This window comes from Thermobia domestica, chromosome 4 (genome assembly GCF_964235325.1).
Source record: "Thermobia domestica chromosome 4, izTheDome1.hap1.1, whole genome shotgun sequence".
In the NCBI taxonomy this organism is placed as follows: domain Eukaryota; kingdom Metazoa; phylum Arthropoda; class Insecta; order Zygentoma; family Lepismatidae; genus Thermobia; species Thermobia domestica.
In genome coordinates this window covers 15,478,065-15,497,971 of record NC_137457.1, presented here as the reverse complement: position 1 = coordinate 15,497,971, position 19,907 = coordinate 15,478,065, and the positions used below count along the sequence as shown (strand labels likewise).

Below are 19,907 nucleotides of genomic sequence, written 5' to 3'. Positions count from 1 at the left end.
TCCACTTCATTTATTATGTTTTTCTTTTGTGTGTTGCCTCAGACAAGAACATAAACTCATCATCAGTCAAGAGACGCCGGAAAAAAATAATTTCAAGATCTTTATTGTACAGATGTAATGATTCCTTACACATTATAACAAGTTATTGTTTCTGCAGGACAATAAGAATGTAGGATACCCACGGAGAACGCATTTTACGCATGAGCCACGTTTGATCAGGCGTATCACTCTCCGTTGCATCACATACACACTTGTTCACGGTCTTCTCTGCCATGCTTCTCGTGTTTTCTATTCCCTCCTGTTGTCATACTGCAGCTAGGCGGAAGAATTTTAAACTCATTCTACTATCTAAACTAACCATCGGATGACGTTCAACTGTTTATTACACTCGAATAGCAGCCCAAGTACAACTCATTTTCGAACGTACTATATATAAAGGAGTTCCGGTTCGTAAACCTAATTTCGTACAAAGTAGTTGAATACCATTCCTCCACTTCGAGCTCTTAGCAAGTGCTCGTTGTATCAACTACCGTGTAGCGTTGTTGAGCCACATAGAGTATTCACAGCACAATGGAATCAACTAGAATCACCAAAGTTGTACGATAAAGGGATATATATAATTAAAGTTATTTACAATGCCTGGAAAGACCAGAAGTGCACTTGATTCCCTTGTGCATTGACCGTGCCACATGTCAGTTTAACGTGTTATAAACGACGTTAATGTCTTTCCCTTTGTATGGTATTCTTTGCGAAGGAGTACATGTGGGTTTCTCTATCGCTAAACCTACTGAACTCAAAAGAAAAAAAATGGAATGAAATCTTTGAGTTTTATGTCCCACGGATATGCTATGCTGTATAGGCTAAAGGAGACGATGATGATGACAAATGAATGAAATGGTGGAATGAAGAAACTGGGACGAAACGGGAGATCCCCGAGAAACCCCACGTACACGGTGTTTGTTCATCAAAAGCTCTTTTAACGCGAGCTGGAATCGAACCAAGGAACCAGAGGTGATTGTTCTTCCACTAAGCCACCGCGGCCCCTGCCCTCGCAGTGGATCCGCTACTGACTAGAGGTATCGCTGCAGATAAGTTTGAAAAAGACCAAAGCTGTGTTTGAAGAAATTGTGAAGACTAAAGCTTGAACCGTAGGAAGAAACAGTAAAATGTATCTACTCCACTGAGGAATGCCTTCCGCAATTTATTAGGAATTCAGCGTGTACTATTTGTTGTAAATCTTTGGTAGTCATCATTTCTCCTATTAATCTACCTCTTAGACTCCCAGAAGCTTTTATTAGTATTGTTTGTGAAGCATCCGTTGCGTCTTGTTTGTTCCACCATTGTCAACACATTTCATGCTCCTTTGTCATAACTACAGAAGAAGATTATTATGAAAGGAACATACACTATATATAGAACCTCGTTTCTACACTTTGATTTCAACCGTCCGCAAACTGAAACCATCTCTACATCGAGATGAGGCATTCCATCCTTAACTGTCTAATAGCAATAGTTTTACTTCTCTGCACTTTTAAACCTACAGGTAATCACTTTCCATCTATTTGTTACTAGCTGTATCTGACCGTTTAGTTGGTCAAAAAGGAAATGTAGTTTCATCCTTATTTGGGTGTTTAGCGCAGTGTTGCCATATTGGGATACAAGTCTGGATTGGACGATTTTTAAATGCCCTCGCTACCGAAATTTCAAGTTGGGCTGCACCATTGGCGCCCATCAGGGGGGGGGGCAAGGTGGGACGCTCGCCCCCCCCTAAGAGGAAATTGTACTTGCGAATATCGAAAACACAATAGAATTTTTACATTAGTTACAGCAAAATTTGAAACTATTTTTGAAACGTGGCTTTACTTGCCCCTCCCTTGCAAACCACAACATGGGTGACCTTGGGCGACACGCTACTTTTGTAGCTACTTTTAATTAATTGCAGGCTTTTAACTCTTTAAGAATACTCTACTTTATTATTTTCATATATGAAATCACAAATTATTATAATTTTACAATACAATAAAAGTTTTGTTTGTTGGGTATTTTGTTCACAAAGAACAATAGTTTTACTAAAACTATCATGTTCGATACTACTCCAATTCTTGTTTTAGTACATTTAAATCTCCAAATCCAACAACCAGTGGCGTATTTAAAGGGGGTTTCCGAGCTTAAGCCTCCCCCGAAATCTTACTTACTATAGTAAAGTATATGAAATATCTTGCAGAATTTTCACATTTTCAGGCAAAGGCTCCCCCGAAAGTTAGCAAAGCCCCCCTCGAAACAAAATCGTAAATACGCCACTGTCGACAACACCTGTTGAGTTTACACTGTTGCAGTATCATTGATGTTCTTTAAGTTAATGCATTGGACTAATAGATTGAACGGAGCTGTGTAAACATGAACATTGCAAATGTAATTGTGTTACTGTTTTATCAATATTAACGTTATAAGTAACTGGAGTTACAATTCAAAAATTCCAAAATTCATAGCTCGCAGATAAATAACTTAGCAAATGAATTTAAAAGAGTGAGATATAACAGTGAAATTGCATACCGTAAGCATTGTGAAGTGTATTTCAGAGTCCACAAAACTGACTTAAGAAAACCCATATCTTTGGAAGACAGAATGGTCACCTATTTTATACTATCACCGTCTGCCCAGTCCATTGCACACTGCAGTCCTGCTTCAGACACAGTATGGAATTTGCCCTAACATATCACCGTCAACAGTCCGAAACTGCGGTTGCTGCCTGACCATTGCCAACTCAGACTTGTAATCTGAGTGTGTTTCCATTAAATATCAATGGCACACACACACAGACACAGACACCGGAGGTAAATTTATTCCAGCGTGGACGTTTCCTCGTGTACATTATTAATAGGAAAATAATTTTCTCTTGTGTGTCTCTTGTGGGTTAGTCTCTTGTGGGTTTAAATCGATCGTGACTGAAGAACAGAATTTACCAATTTTTTTAAATACATGGGGTATTCCGGCAATAAACCGACAAACTTTGTATACATGTTGAGGACTTTAATACAAGAAAAAAAATCCGCGATTTTAGTCAGAAACCCGTAATTAAAAAGAATGGGCTAATTGAACGTAAATGGTGAAATTGGTCATTGCGTGGATACTTTGAGTTGGTCTCAACTTCACTCTTAGGCGTTTGCAACCGAAGTCTCAGATAAATATTCCTCATGTATTGAGGTGCCGAATATGTGTGCGGCGTTCATGGGTTCTTTTATTTAGTCTAGCCACCCTACCACCAATTAATTTAAAACAACTCTGTAATTAGGCGTTTCTGACTAAAATAGAAGAAGAATTTCTTTCTTGTATATAGTTTGAACACATATAAGAAGCTTGTCAGTTTATTCCCTGAAGATCCTGTGTATTTCAGGGATAAATTTCTTACTTTCTTTAGATTTATTATGAAATAGTGTATGCTTTCTTTGTCACCTTCAACCTATCTGAATTTTGATGTTCAAATTAGTCGAAGTGAATAGACAAATTCAGATTTTCATTAAATTTTAATAAACTATTAACTTTTGATATAATACGCCAGCGTTTCCCAACCGGTGTGCCGCGGCACACTGGTGTGCCGTGAATGGGCCAGTAGTGTGCCGCGAGAAATCGAAACAAAATTATTAATTTTATAGCAATCAAATTGCAAAACCTAGGGAAAAATGTATGTTTGAATTTCACATTACTATGAAACTCTACTATGAATCTACAATTTTAAGTTTCATACCGGGTTACCATTCTGTACATTTCTAATGTTGAAAATGACCATTATTGCTTCTTTATTGTTGCAGACTATTTCGTAACTTTAAAATTTTAAATTTCGTTCAATCCTTTCAACAAATTACCTACATTTGTGTTTTAAAAGTAAAAGAGATTTGTTTGTTCGTTCGTTACTTAGTGATCTTCCTTCTTAGTAAAAGGTTGGATACAGTTTTCAAAAAGAAAGCGTATTTTTAAAAATCTGAATCCAATATTTCATTGCAATTGTTTTCTATTTTAAAATTAGAATGAAAAATAAGCATAATGATTTACCACGAAAAAAAAAACAGTGACAGAGCTTTCTTCTTTGTGAGAAGGAGATCAATAATCAAAAAATACCACTGTGTTTTATATTTAGAAATAATAGTATCTAAGTGTGCCGCGAGAATCCAAGTAACACCCGTAGTGTGCCGCAAGTTGAAAGAGATTGGGAAACGCTGTAATACGCCGTGTAGTTTGTCTTAAGTTTTCCAATCAGCCCTACTTTTTGATGTTGGAATCCGTCTGAGCTGTGTTTACCGCAGTGTTAAAAATGTCCCAAAAATTTCGTAAAACGTCTTCGAATTTTGTGAATCATTGAATCATTGAATACATACATACGAGGTGTGTTCGGAAAGTGTCGATAGTTTGGTTGGCAAAAATATTGATTTATTGATTTGGAAATCAGAAACATTAATTCCCTTCAAAGTAGTCTCCTTGGTAATTCACACGCTTCCCCCAGCGCTCCAGTCGTCGTTGGAAACATTTCTGGAAGGCAATTTTTGGAGTGGTGAGCAACTGTGCTGTCGCATTCCGCATGATGTCTTCTCTTGACTCAAATCGGATCCCTTTTAGTGGTATTTTCAGCTTGGGAAATAACCAAAAGTCACACGGAGCAATGTCGGGTGAGTAGGGAGTCTGACAACATACAGGAATGTTGTGTTTGGCGAGGAATCCTGAATCAAATTTCCTCATGCCCTAATTCTCGTTTAGAATTGAATGTACCGATCCGATTAAATGGTTTCCGCTTGGGTATCGCCAAACTTTTGGCAAAATTTGATGCAATATCGATGCTTAACTTTTTTGTTATTTAATAGAAAACTGAAATCTGACAACCGCTTCCTACACTCCTTCACTCGTTGACTGACTGACTGCCACTGACTGACGCCTTCTGTGGGCGAGGAAAAATTCACGACTACGCATGAGTGTCCCCTCTAAATCTACACTGAAGAAAGTCTCCTGCACTTCATTGGTTTACGCGGGAAAAATAAGGTTCGATACTTTTTGAACACACTTCGTACACCCCTCATATATATATATATATTATTTACGTTGTACTATCGTAAGTTTCTCGAGAAAAAATCACATATCCTAGTTATACAGAGTGTGTGAAAAGTCCGTATATATAGACTAATTTCGTTATGAGTAGAGATAAAAAAATAAAAAGTGATAAATTTTGTTCTAAATATGTGGTTTTAATTCTAAACTGAGTGTTTTTTATTCTAATCGCACCAGCCGTTTAGGCTGAGACTGGTATGAACCTCTGTGATGTTAAATGATTAATTGATTGAGGTTTAATGGGGACTTTAGCATCGATTCTACATGTTAAATGATTGATTGATTGAGGTTTAATGGGGACGTAAGCATCGATTCTACATGTTAAATGATTAATTGATTGAGGTTTAATGGGGACGTAAGCATCGATTCTACATGTTAAATGATTGATTGATTGAGGTTTAATGGGGACTTTAACATCGATTCTACATGTTAAATGATTGATCGATTGAGGTTTAATGGGGACGTAAGCATCGATTCTACATGTTAAATGATTGATTGATTGAGGTTTAATGGGGACTTTAACATCGATTCTACATGTTAAATGATTGATCGATTGAGGTTTAATGGGGACGTAAGCATCGATTCTACATGTTAAATGATTGATTGAGGTTTAATGGGGACTTTAGCATTGATTCTACATGTTAAATGATTGATTGATTGAGGTTTAATGGGGAATTTAGCATCGATTCTACACGTTAAATGATTGACTGATTCAGGTTTAATGGAGACGTAAGCATCGATTCTACATATTAAACGAAAAGACAACGTTGCCAATTCGTAAGACTGTTACCTTAGATCCTCATAATAACAACAACACAGCATTACTGGGAAAGGAATTCCAAGCGTTGTAGGTTCCCTGCCAGAACGATGTGCATGGTCTTTCTAACATTTTCGGCTGCTCCGCTCCAACAGGTTTCTTAATTGGAAACATTTAACGTAGGGGTCCGAATTTCTAGTAATTGAGTAACTTTCACCATTTTAGATTAAAAACTACATATTTTTAAAAAACTTTCGTCTCTTTCCATTTCATATGTCATTACTCGTAGTACATTTTCGTATGCTCTCGTATATTTTATACTTCTGGTATGATGAAATATATTTTATGTCCGATATTAAACTAAAATTCTTAATTCATATAATCCCTTCAAAATTCCTAATGAGTGTTAAGTTGGTTGTGAAAATCGTATAAGGCTGTTAAAATTCATCGGATATTGTTACTTACAAAGTTCACTGGACATTCTGTACCCGTTACTGAAAATAAGTTTACCTACTTCATGCACACATGGTACGCTTCCAGACGCATTACTTCTGGGCACTTCTGCAACAAGTGTTCCAATTGGTTTCACTTCTGCTCGTAGCACATGTTGATACGGCGTTCTATACTACGACAGATACGACACAATGCTTCGGGCGTATTTTATCTACACACGTGCTTTTAGATGATCAACGGTTCTTGTTCTGGTTTGATTCTTAGCTGAGTTTATATACCTCCATAGGTAGAAGTCTACTGAATTTAGGTCAAGTGACTTGGGAGACTGTTCCACAGAACACCTACGACCAATCCATTGACTAGGAAGCACTTCATTTTTCCACTGTCATACTGTAGGCCGTAATGTGGCGGTGCTCCATCGTACTAGAAATAAGATAAAAGTCTCGATTCAAAGAGCATGTCATCTAAATCCTGCAGCAGCGTGGTCACCAGAATATAGGTACTAGTCTGATGTTTATCTGCTAAGTAGGAAAACGGGGCCTAATGAAACATTAACGTTTATTTCATACCTCACATCCACTCGAGGATCAGTTTGATGAGCTTCCACTGCTATGTGGGAATTATCAATAGACCAGTACCCAGCGTTGTATCTGTTGACTGTACTTTTAAGATGGAAAGTAGCCTAATCACTGAATAGAACATCAGGTTCTAGATTTGGATAATGTAATCGTGTATGCTGGGGCCATTTACAGAATTATGTTCTTCTATCTGTAATCCCAATGTAACCGTGCGTCAAATGCGTTTTGTAAGGATGATATTGTTCACGTGACAAAATTCTGGAGCAGACATAGGGCTCACACCAGCCAATTGTGCAATCTTTCGAGTTGATCGTCCTCAACTAAGTGTAACCGTCGGAACGACATCAATACTCATGGCCCAGGAAGTTTCAATTCGTGGTTGTCCACTACGGGGCTAGTCCACCATACTGTTTGTGGCTTCGCATCATGCTATGAGTATCGAATGAGTTGGTGGAATGGTCTACCTGATTTAGATGACCTCTGTGATACTCTGGTCCCGTTGACTGATGCTTCCCGTTGACTAGTTCCGGCAATATGAGGGAGCACCATTTTACCTCCAATTGAACACATTTCACTTTTTGAAAACACGCATGTCACGAAGGAAACAGAACTACACTAGATTGTTTCACAGAGGTAGTATTAGACACAGCACGGAAAAACAGTCGCGTTGGACAGGAACATAACTCCGATTAGCACGCAATTTGCCCATCACTACACTCTGATAACATTCGAACAAAATAAGACACATAAATTTAATATACCTTTTTAATATCCTTCAGTTCTCTCACAATTTTGAGATCTTTAGCGTTAGGTTAGCGTTTAGTCGGATTTACCTAAAAGTTATTTGTTCATGAGTTTAATAGTAAAACAACTACGATTCACTGCTCTAAATATATGTTTCCATTACCTTTAGAAATGTTAAATGCACTGAAACAAGATAATGTCTAGCAATGGAGGTAAAAGTATCCCTCGTGCAAAGCTCCATGTCATGGAGGTAAAAGTATCCCTCGTGCAAAGCTCCATGTCATGGAGGTAAAAGTATCCCTCGTGCAAAGCTCCATGTCATGGAGGTAAAAGTATCCCTCGTGCAAAGCTCCATGTCATGGGATCTAGAGGTGGATGCAGATGTAGAGCTCGATAATTTCTTCACCTCGCGATCATATTGGCGATGGGTGATCATACGACGCCAAGACTTCCTTCCCTCTCCCAGTTACACACATTATATGTAGGAGAGGAGACGATAGAAAATTTATCGGGATCACCACGAAAATAAATCCAGGTTCCTAGCGTTGCATCAAGATGCTTTACTGCCTCGCATCGAGATCAGGACTAACAAGAGCATGTTACAATGGTAAGGATATGATAAGCTAATGGAATTTTTACCGGATACGAACTTATGGGTTCCCTACAAAAATTGTTAACAAATGATGTGTTTGATCCTTATCGGAAGTGAACCCTTGGGATCAGTGGTCTATCGTTTGGCTGATTAGTGTACTTTTCTATGCGGACTGGAGTGTCAAACACCAAAACTTTCAATCACCATTCTCAAGATAGCAGAGATATGACAGACAGGGAAGATATGACAAACAAATAGGGCAATAACAATAGTATCCTCTAGCAATTGATAATAAAATAATTAAACTTATGACGGAGGGTCTTTTACTATTCAAAGATTAGAGTTACAGAAATACGTACTTTGGATGTCAATGGCGACCTTTTAGTGGGAGATAGTGATACCCGTAGTAAGGGTACCAGACTTTTACTGTTAGAATTTATTAAAGTACGTATTTCTCTTGCTGGCGTATTTGGCAAAAAGTACTAATTTCTCTTGCTATATAAATGATGTTCAATTCTGTTTATTCTTGTTTTAACTGTCAACTCATGCAGGAGACTGTTGTCCTTTCGTTTGATCTACATTCCCCAGTCAGTGTTTACAGTAACGCTCACTGACTGGGGAATACAGATCAAACGAAAGGACAACAGTCTCCTGCATGAGTTGACAGTTGAAACAAGAATAATCATGATTGAGTGTTACTGATATAGCAAACAGCAATGAGTACTTACGGACTTTTTTTTTTGTCAAGTGTGCATTTTGACTTTTCTCGCCTTCTGCTGATAGCGGCATTCTTCGCCAGTGTTGCTGTAGGTGGGATAAGACAGTGAGTCCAACCAGAGGAAAGAAACGAGCTTGAGAGCCTTGACTGCACTAACCATTTATCTTACTGTATTTTACTTCACAAAGAGTTTCCAGTTGAATTTGTGAATAAAACACCTCCTACGGTATGACATCATTCCCTAATATTTTGACCCCTTTCTGCTCAAAATCACAAAATGCTGTTGTGTGTGTTATGGTATACTTAAGGAGTAACTATTCCCAAAGTTTCATACTTTTTAATCCAGGCCCATCGGAGATATTGAATAGTGAAGTTTGCCGAATTGGCATAATTCTCCACACTGAGAAAAAAATTGTATGTGGCATACTTAAAAAAGTAGGTCACATTCGTAATTCTTGTAGTTTTTGGACTTAACGTACAGCAAATGTATAACTGAAAACGCATGTTTTATAATACTTTCTGTATAAGTGTTCCATCTATACGTACTTTCCGTATGAAACAATGTAGGCGGTCAGGATCTCACATACAAATGGACGTATATAACATATAGCTGAGGAATGTAGCATAAGTATATGCATGTGATATACGGAAAACTGTTAGATGTCAGACATCCTGCAACGGCACAATGTAATATCTAAGGGCAGAGCGTATGTAGCATATGGATAACGTATGCTCCATACTGATTTCTGTAGTGAGCAAAAGGATTCCACATATTTGTACAATATACCGCTGTCTGGAGAACGGATTTTTCTCAGTGCAACTTTACGATTTTTTTTCAGGCCTTTGGGAACAGCTACAGGTCTGCTAACTTTTTTGTATAAACTTATGACCCCGTACTACATGCACACACATATTCAGACCTCTACGTCAGTTGTTTCCTCTTCCCAAACATGTTTTCAATGTCAAAAAATGTTGCTACTGTAGACCCTGGTAGGCAAAAATGTTAAGAGGTCAAAGTTTTAGCTCTGCACAAGCTGGAGACGCCCAGCAATTTTCAATTTGCTAGGGCAAATACATGCTGAGATATTCAAAACAACGTAAATGCCTGAAATCGAGAAAAAAGACAAAATGGCGGCAGCCGCTGCGTCGCTACAAGATGTTTTTAAAATCCAATGATCGTGGTTTTGAAGTACCTGATATAGTATAAACATTCATGAAAAAAAAATAGATTTTTTTGGAGATGGTCGAGCGACACATGTTTGATCACTTAGAATGGGTTGACTCTTTGGCGAAAGGCATTTCCATAAATTACTTCTGTACGAGGAAAAATATCGACCAACCTCTCTGATACGGCTGCTGAATTCAAGCCTGAATATGCGTGTCCTGCCCATAATACTAAATATACAGCAAAGCATTATGTAGAAGTCATTACATATATTGGCCTGGAAAGATCAAAAGGGTGTGAAGCCAATCACTTACCACGTCTGGGGCCGAATTCACACACTCTGGTGCGCAAGGCTATACAAACAATTCTTCATGTAAAAAATAGGCAACAACCTGTGCCACGTAGTCTTACAAACAAGAATTATACGTATCTATTTCGATGTAGGGCAAAGGGAAGTCCATATTGTAGCGCACCTACAAGAAGCAAGCACGTTAGCGTCGGTTTATATACACGTAAACCAGGTTTATCTTAGAAACTACAGCCACTACTACTCATATTATTATTTTTTAAAGCATATATCCTTTCGTTGCAGTATTCACTTGTGCAATACCTGAAAAATCCATCCATTAGACAACTTCCAGAAATTAAGGTCATGCCTTCATCGCATTTCTCAGTAAGATCACTGAAAATAAAATAATCCTATCTACCTATTATTTCTACTCAGAAATAATAAAGGAAAAGAATCCCGCGCCGACATCAGGTAATTGCAATTTTCGCTTAAGCTATTGATGAAATTTGAAAGCAACAACAGCAATATCGGCCATCTTGTTATTTTTCTAGTTCTGGGCAACTACAAAATATTTTCCATCATAAAACTCACACGTTTTGTAAATCTTTGTCTAAAGATAACGTTTGGTCTCAAATCGAAATTAACATGAACCTTTTAGGGTCACTTTCAATTGAGGTGACAGGGTCACTGGTACTTATGATCATATTGAGAGTATGTTCACCATTTTAGATGCCATTTGAAAAGACATTTCATAGAAGGTTTTATCTGCTATGCCTTAAGATTTGTAGTTCCAACAAAGTACTTCTAGTTATAATATGGATTTTAATAAATCATTAGAACATGTATATGACAATAATTTATACATAAATGTAAATTTCCCATATTACTAAATATGTATTTTGAATGCGGTTTAACGCATGTACAACACTGTGGTAAATAAGAAAACTTGTCCCGCATATTCTTCATCCTCATCAAACTCATGCATTGAGAAAAAATGTAGTCCTGACTTGGTGGAAAGAACAGTCCTATCGACACACCGTAGGATTTCTGCGTAAACCGTGATGAATCATTCGATGTATGTATCCAACACCAATTAGGGGTGGACCTAGCTTATACCGGAATGCGGTTGGTACTGATGATGGACATATGAACAGGAGATTTTTTATGGATGATGTCTGTAGGGTACAAAACTTTAAAACTCTGGACAGTCTGACACTGTACACGACAACTCCAGTAGCCCATCTCCAGGATGTAACTCACTTCTTGTGGCAGGTTCAATGTCCTGGTCGATAATAGTCTATAGACAATTGTAGATAGCTGCTTCTGTCTCCACTTCATTCCGCTGTTACCAAAGTAAAAGACATCCTTCTTCCAGCTGTGATGGTGATATTATTCTTGATACACAGGTCATCATTTGGTATTTGCTTCTTGTGCAGTAGCTATTTAACGTACACAGTTCTGGGACTAGTGCTACACACATGGCCAATATTAGTTGCAACACTGTGTTCTCTTAGACAGCTTTACGTATCCTCCCTCTCTACATATACAACATTAGATTATAACTAGTTGCTTCTTTACTTGTCTCATTCTGAGCCACGTTGGTGTTTGTAGTAGAACCTCTCGCGCTTGGGGTCGCTGCTTCGATTGTAACTTCTACTAACAATTTTTCTTGTGCCTAGCGTCCTGTTCTATGCAAAGATTATACACTGTGCAAATCCACATTTTTCAAATGGAAGCCTATTCACTACACGGGTAGATACCACAGATGACTCTCTACGTTCGCTACATGGTGGATTCTACTATCGTAAACTTGGATATTACGAAATTAACGAAGGACACTTCCAGAGTACAGGCCATTTTTTCTCTCTCCATCTGTTTCCTGTCTTTCTTAATCTCAGTTAAAGTTTTATATCTTTTTGTGCAGATTTAAGTCCCTGTCACCTATAACACTGAGTTTAGTTAGTAACTCTTCTGTAATATACTAATTAATATAAAAATTGATGGATGACAATGCAAAATGGCGAATGCTATTCAGTATAACCTTGAAAATAATAACAAAAATTGTCATTTCTTTACTTTACTTTCTCCGCATATGGATGAAATATGTATAATTTATTGATGACTAATCTTAAATATAAAGGTAACCAATAAAGTTCTGTCGCTTTCTGTGGAGGCCTGTGTTCCCTCATACCGTAAGTTGAATGCGAATGGAGATAAGACAAATGTCAGTTGTTGGTGTGGGTACATCCAGTTCTGTTACACTGTGAACTTGCGTAAGGACAGAGTGAACATGTGACCTCCACAGAGCGTCATAAGGGCGTGGCTTTACGAGTTCAAACTAGGTTCAAACGCCGCTGCAGTGAGGCGGAAGAATGCTTGGCCTTTGGTGAGGGTATCGTGACTACGCGGACAGTGCAGCGGTAGCTTAACAAGTTTACGAACGCTGACGAAACACTCGAAGACGCGATACAAGCCGGAATATCAACACATGTACAAAATGAAAATTTTCAGACAGAGATAGAGGCGAACAGTGACCACACATGTGAGGAACTGGGACTGTGTGAGTGAAGAAACCATTCATCAGCACCTCCATCAACTTAGGAAGCACTACAAGTTGAGTCTGTGTCCCACATGATTTGATTCCGGGCCAGAAGGCAAGCCGAGAAGACACGTTTCTTTGCTGTCTCGTCTGAGGAAGGAGCCATTTCTGGACAGGGTGTTGACATATGATGAGAAGTGGGTCATGTATAAAGCACCACGACGCTGTCATCATTGGTTACCATTCCATGAATCGGTTCCAAAACAGCCGATTGGACCCACTTGCATTGCACCGTCCGATTATCACCTGTTCCTTTCCTTGGTCAATCACCTTAGAGGACGTCAGTTCAAATCAGAAGTAGAGGTGCAAAATGCACTTGGTACCTTCTTCACTTCACGGCCTAAAAAGTTGTATCGTGATGGAATCGATGGCCTTCCAGAACGTTGGTAAAAGGTCCTCGATGCTGGTGGGGATTATTCTTGATCTTCCAGGTACGTCTTAGGTAACATATCGATGTTTGAAGGTGGCGGGTGAAAAAGCGACAGAACGTTCTTGGTTACCTTAATATTTAATTATTTTGTTATAGTATTAATGGTCATTATGTATTATATTTTACTCGAGACAGTTTGTGAAGAGGCATCTTCGACTCAGAAAAGTCCATCAACTCCAGGCCCAGGAACAGACGTTCCTTTAGTTGGCTCGACGACAGCGACGCCAAGTGACGGAAATCAAACTACAACGCCAAACACCAGCACAAGCGCTTCCAAGTAGGAAATCTCGAGGAGGAACAAGGAAAGCAAATGCCATGCAGACATTTTGATGGAAGACTGGACGAGTTTTCTCGTCATTAAATGTATTTAGTTCCTATCGTTGCTGACAGAGAGAAATGATGTAGACCTATGTAGCACATACGTAAATAATGAGTCAATACTATTTTGAAACTTTTAATTGAGATTGTTTTCGTTTGAAGTTTTATTGTGTTGAAACGAAGTAGGACGGTTCAAAAGTTCAAAACATGTATGAAGTATGTGACTATCAATTGTTGTATTAAATTTATAAAACATACGATATTTTCATTTGAGTATTTATTTTAACCTTAACTTTGTTGCAGGTAGTAATTTTTGGATCAAAACATCCGTCGTGTTTCAATCAAAAATTTTCTTGTACATCTTATATCTTGAGAACTACATATAGTATAGCTAAACCCAAAACATCACTTAACTCAGTGTGATGTGCTTATTCCGTAGAAAATACGAAATCTCGAATTAGGGGATGTTCAAAAATTTTGTGGCTCCCTGATCCAAGAACTAACTATTGGTCAAGACCGCAATCTTTTGATCCATTTTTGTTTTATAACTAGGCTTGTTTGTGATACAAATGTTTAAAATTAATTTAAAATAAACTGTGCTAAAGATAGTGCAAAGGATAAAGATTTGAAGCTTCAATTTAGTTCTCTAAATATCAATCACTCGAGGGTGTTTTCTGCTACTCAACGGTGTTACTTGTAACTTCTAATATTCTATAGTTATACACATCTGTGTTCAATCGTAGAAACTGGGATCTGAATAGACACCTTAAAGTAACAATTACCTATCATGTTAAAGGATTAACACAGTTAACGTACTTGGCCCGGATAATCACCCTAGCTATCTATTACTAAAACAGAATTCAAAAATGTGTTTTACGTTCAAGAATTGTCCTGCGGAGTAAGGAATGTACCAGAGATGGCGTGGGTCAATGAAAACTTGACCAATAACCCCGACCTACCGTGACATAATCCGACCCACCATGACCCACTCTGACTCACCACCCACCAAACCCCATCGTCATCAACTCTGACCTATGATCCAGGTCATCCTCTCCACTGACTAAAGAGTTTACACTAGTAATAAAACACTAATCGGAGTTTGAATTTGTGTGGTCAATTGCTTAAGCACCGCTCTGTTACAGTAACGTTGGACCTGACCTTTACGATATAAAATTATCGAAAAAACTATCCCCTTTTAAGCATAGATTCATATGAACTTTTTTTCTTATTTTGATGTGAGAAATTTGTTCCCAAAATATTGTGATACATTTGTGCAACACCATATATATATATATATATATAAAATCAAAACATTAGTAGTATATTGAATATCATTTTGTACATACTATCTGGTTTACTTTGTTCATTTTTTTAATATTCCTCGTTGTGTTTAACTTATTCCCTATTTTTTTAAGGTGGGGAGAGTAGGGTGAAGTGCCTTAACCAGTGATGGAAAAGGAACCGTTTCTGATCCTCTTCTGAACCGGTTCAGGCACCAAAAACTCATGCTAAAGATAGGAACTTGTCCGGAGCGTTTTCACAAGAACCGGTTCATTTTCCATCCCTGGTCTTAATCCTTCCTATATTACGATACTGATAAATCGAGATTGATTTTCTCACTTGCATGCTTATAACCTTCGTACAGGAATTGAATATAAGTTTACTGTGCTATCAGATGATAGACATATTTTTTCTGTCTTGTTTCATTTTCTTTTTACCATGGTATTTAGATTTTAAATTTCCAATCAGCGTATTGCAGCGAACAAGAGTGTTTGGACGTCATTCAAATGCCAGGTTTAAATTCACAACTGTAGTTAAACGTTTCTATTGATATTGCAATGTGTGTTTCTTCACTCTCAGACCTTAAGAGAACGACTAATAGTTTTCTTTTACTTCTGCTTCAACCAATTACTGTGTTTATTACTGTGATAATTAAGGAAAATATCGAGCACTGGGGAAAATTTCAAGAATAGGGTACTCATCTCTCCAAGGCTCATGATTGAATCCTCTGAAGTTCACCAACTGCCGTGCCTCTCGTCCTCTCCTCCCAACTATCACTAGTGCAATATATACAGTGTGAGTCAAAAGTCGTTGGACACCTGCATAAGTTTGAAAATCGACGGGAAAAGTAAAAAGTGATAACTTCTAAACTGTACAAGATAGAAAAAGAGAAACAAATTACACCACTAAATTCCTGAGCTCAAGCTAGTGTTATTTGATATCATACACCCCTCTTCCCATTTAAAAAAAATGACTTGAATCCAAAATGGCGGATTTCAAGATGGCGGCCATGAATGACATAGACTCCAAAAGTTGCTGCCCCTCATCAAACCTCTGTTCCCATCATCACTTTTTACTTTCCCCGTCGATTTTCAAACTTATGCAGGTGTCCAAGGACTTTTGACTCACCTTGTACTTTGACTTATTTAGTGGTTCTTAATTTCAATAAATCGGTACGGTAAGAGTTGTACGTTAGGCAAGTTTTCTTCCCTTTGTTTGTAACAACAAAAACTAACGTAAATGCTATGATACAAGCGGCCACACTTGATACATATTCGATAATATTTAGACCTTTTTCTTGGTGAACGCATGGACGGTAGGAAAACCTCACCAGGCCCGGACACAAGAAGGATTGACTAATTGAAGCATTGGCAGTTACAAGTTTGGGTAAAGTCTTCGATGGTCTAATCAATCCATTTTTTTCGAGTTTTCTGAAACCATTTTTGTTGGAGTTCATTGTATGTCTGTTGTTGACTTTGTGAACCAGAATCAGCTCGGAAATTTAATTTATTAACTAATGAAAGAAGCTGTATTAAAGTGTATAAAATATGCGCTTAGCCAGTGGAGGATCTACGCCAGGGCAGGGGAGCCTAGGCCCTCCAGTTTTTGAGTGACAAAATAATTTTTGCTATTATTTATATATTTTTGAAAGTTTATAGTAAACTCATGATATACCTATCATAGTCTGAGTTCTGGCTGCCTCCCCCAGTTTGTACATTCTAAATCCGCCACTGCGCTTAGCATATATCGTAGTATATGTAATTGTATAAATAAGCTGTTTATATGGAAAGAGTTAAAATGTCACCATTAGTCTTGCTAACTAATGCAAAAAGAAAGAAAAAAAGAAAAGAAAAAATTGAATTTGAAAATTCATTTTCGTTCAAGCGTAATCATGTGAGCAAACAGGCGCTAATTGCATGATCCTAATAATGAACGTCTAATCTCAGTCTACGCCTTATACTAGTCCTAATAATAGTTAGTTAAGGAAACAAATACAGTAGAGTACCGAAAACTCGGCCTAATGTAGACCGAAGGGTAGCAGAGTATGTGAAAACGCCGGGTTATCTGGAATGGGGTTTAAAAAAGAAAATGAAATGAAATCTTTGAGTTTTATGTCCCACGGTTATGCCGGTTAGGTTAAAGGAGACGGTGATAATGAGAAATGAATGAAATGGTGGAATGATAAAGTAGGGAGAACCCCGAAAAAACCCACGCACACGGTGTTTGTCCACCACGAAGTTCACTTGTCGGGAGCTGGGATCGAACCCGGGACCCCAAGCACCAGAGATGAACGCTCTTCCACTGAGTCACCGCGGCCCCGGGTTTAAAAAAGAATAAGTACGAGTATTTCCTCAGAAAATACAGTACTGTACTTCAGGGGCGTACGCAGGGGGTGGATCCTGGGGGTCCGGACCCGCATCCCCCGAAATCCCGATTTTTTTGTAAATGTAGTCTACTTTTAGGGTCAATTTTAGAAATTTTCGTATAATTTAGTCTCAAATTGTATTTGGAGCCCCCGAAACGCTTTAGACCCCTTCCGAAATAAATTCCTGCGTACGTCCCTGCTGTACTTGTATGTATTGATTGCTTGAGATTACAACAGAGAACAAACTGCTCAATTACCCTTCAACACAAGAAAAGTACGTACTTCAAGAAGGCATAGAGCCTTTACTATACATGGAAGTGAAAATTAATGAACACACACTGTACAGAAATTTAACTGATAGGACAGATCTCAGAAAAACTCCTGGGAATGACCTTGAACGGGTCTGCGGGCGGGTTAGTTTTCGCCCAGCCAGGATGTGGCCAAGTTATCCGAAGTGCCCGGTTATCAAGTGCCAAGTTTTCGGTACTCTACTGTATTGCTATTTGCACTATCACTCGCCTGTTTGACGCTAATAGATATCGCTACCAGCATTATGGGGTGTTAAACTGTGCAGGCAAATTGTCAACTTCAAACTACTTGTTTATATTAGCGCAAACTCACTTTAACAAACCAAAAGGACATTTAGCAAGATTTAAGGAAGAATCAATTAAACTAAAATCAGTTTATTTTAAAGAGGAAAATTGCATAATTCTCCATATAAATTAACTGGCTAAAAGACAAAGAAAACGCATGTACTGAAACAGTGGCGTACAAAGAATTTGATCAATAGGGATTCAAGTATTCTATCTCATATTCGTTCATGACACGCATGACTTTCGTATCATCTCAATATAGTATATGTTCATTTTCGTGCACTGCAAGGTTGAGCCATAAGTCTTGCAATATTCTGGTATACAACACACTAATACTTATTACAGTGCAATGGAAGAAAATTAACACTGAAAGTACAGCCTGTCGTGTTGGATTAATTACATTCTCCTGCCTGCCAGTTCCTCAATTCCAGGTCGATACCACCTTTTGTCTTTGGAGGGAAAGGAGTCAGTTACAACCTTTTCCACCTCCTGCTGGTTACTGATTTTAGGACGTGCACCATGCACCGAAATCGATAATAATACAAAGGAGCAAAGTCAGGACTCCTTTGATTCGTGAATCAAGCGCACTTTTGATTCACTAATCCAGGATATTTCTGACGTAGTGCAACCTACAGACAGTGCTTGTACATCCGCTCCAACTGTTCGAAATAAAGGTCGACATTAATGGTATACAACCTGCAAGAAATTTCTGAATCAACGAGTTGCTGTACTGTAGTTCACTGCAGCTTCCTGTTTAGCATGAAAAACGTTTTGAGTTGCTGGCGCAACGTTATGCTCGAGTCGGAATCCGTAGAGTAACAAGTCACGTATCAGACGTTGTTCAACACTCATCATTATTATCACTAAAAATTGACTGAAGATACTAACGGAGTGGCAGCATACGTGTTAAATAGTCCCTGTTGGCCCAGTTTGACCTTGTACTTACGGTCATCAGGGCATATAGATACGCCTACTATATGATTTATGGAAATATTGCAAGACTTAAGACTTATCCTTGTATCATGCTCAAATATTATACACCACTGTACTTAAATATTTAAGAAGCAAAAGCTTTTTATAGAACAATATAGAAACAACTTCAAAGATGATAATTTCTTGTGGAATTCTTCCTAACGTCCTTACCAGCTATGTTGTTCTATTCTTACAATTCTTTCAGTTTCCATAACAGTTAGAACTAGACTAGACCAACACGTTCTAAACAGCGCTAGATTGTAACCCATCCACTAGGAAAATAAGCAAATATATATCATAGATAGATCTTAACTCTGACCTTACTTCTTACATTTCTAGCTGTTATGTCTTCCAATTTTCTCCTGATTCTCATCACCACATAACATTTTCATTATAGCCTTAACCACGCGTAACGCGAGAAGACGGCGTTCCCCTACTTCCAAAGAAATATCTATGGCGTCTCTTCATTTTCTAAAATTACAATGGACAAAGACAGGGGAAGGCGTGACGTCATCCGTCCCTCTATCTTTTCAGATCTACTTTTACCCCTGGACTTAACCAAGAAAGAGAGAGAGAGAAAAAAGGAAAAAACAGCAAATCGCGAGGAAATTTAGCAATCATTAACTTTAATATTCAAGGTGCATTAAACATGGTAAATTAAAGAATAGATACAAATTCAACAGTGTTTATTTCTGTAGAGAAATACAATATTAACAAAGCAATAATTAACAAATTAGTGACTTTGTATAGTTATTTCTCATTGAATAACTTCAAAGTAAGATAACAAATGAATCGTTTTGTTTCACTTATTTACTGTTAATGGTATTTCACGTAACTTTCAGTGAACACTCTTTTCGTTGTTTGAGAACGAACAGAACTTTGGATACAATCACATCTTTGCATTGCGTACATTTTTGTTAACAGTAAAATGATTATTATTATTGTCACTTTTCGAAATC

At 38.0% G+C, this 19,907-nt stretch overlaps 1 long non-coding RNA gene across 1 annotated transcript; it reads left to right on the top strand.

Annotated features, from left to right (window-relative positions):
- The first annotated feature begins 1,412 nt into the window (after positions 1-1,412).
- LOC145683255 (uncharacterized) lies at positions 1,413-13,945 on the top strand. Its single transcript, XR_014130984.1, has 2 exons — positions 1,413-1,543; positions 13,555-13,945. It is a non-coding gene; the product is annotated as an uncharacterized LOC145683255 (long non-coding RNA).
- The last annotated feature ends 5,962 nt before the right edge of the window (positions 13,946-19,907 follow it).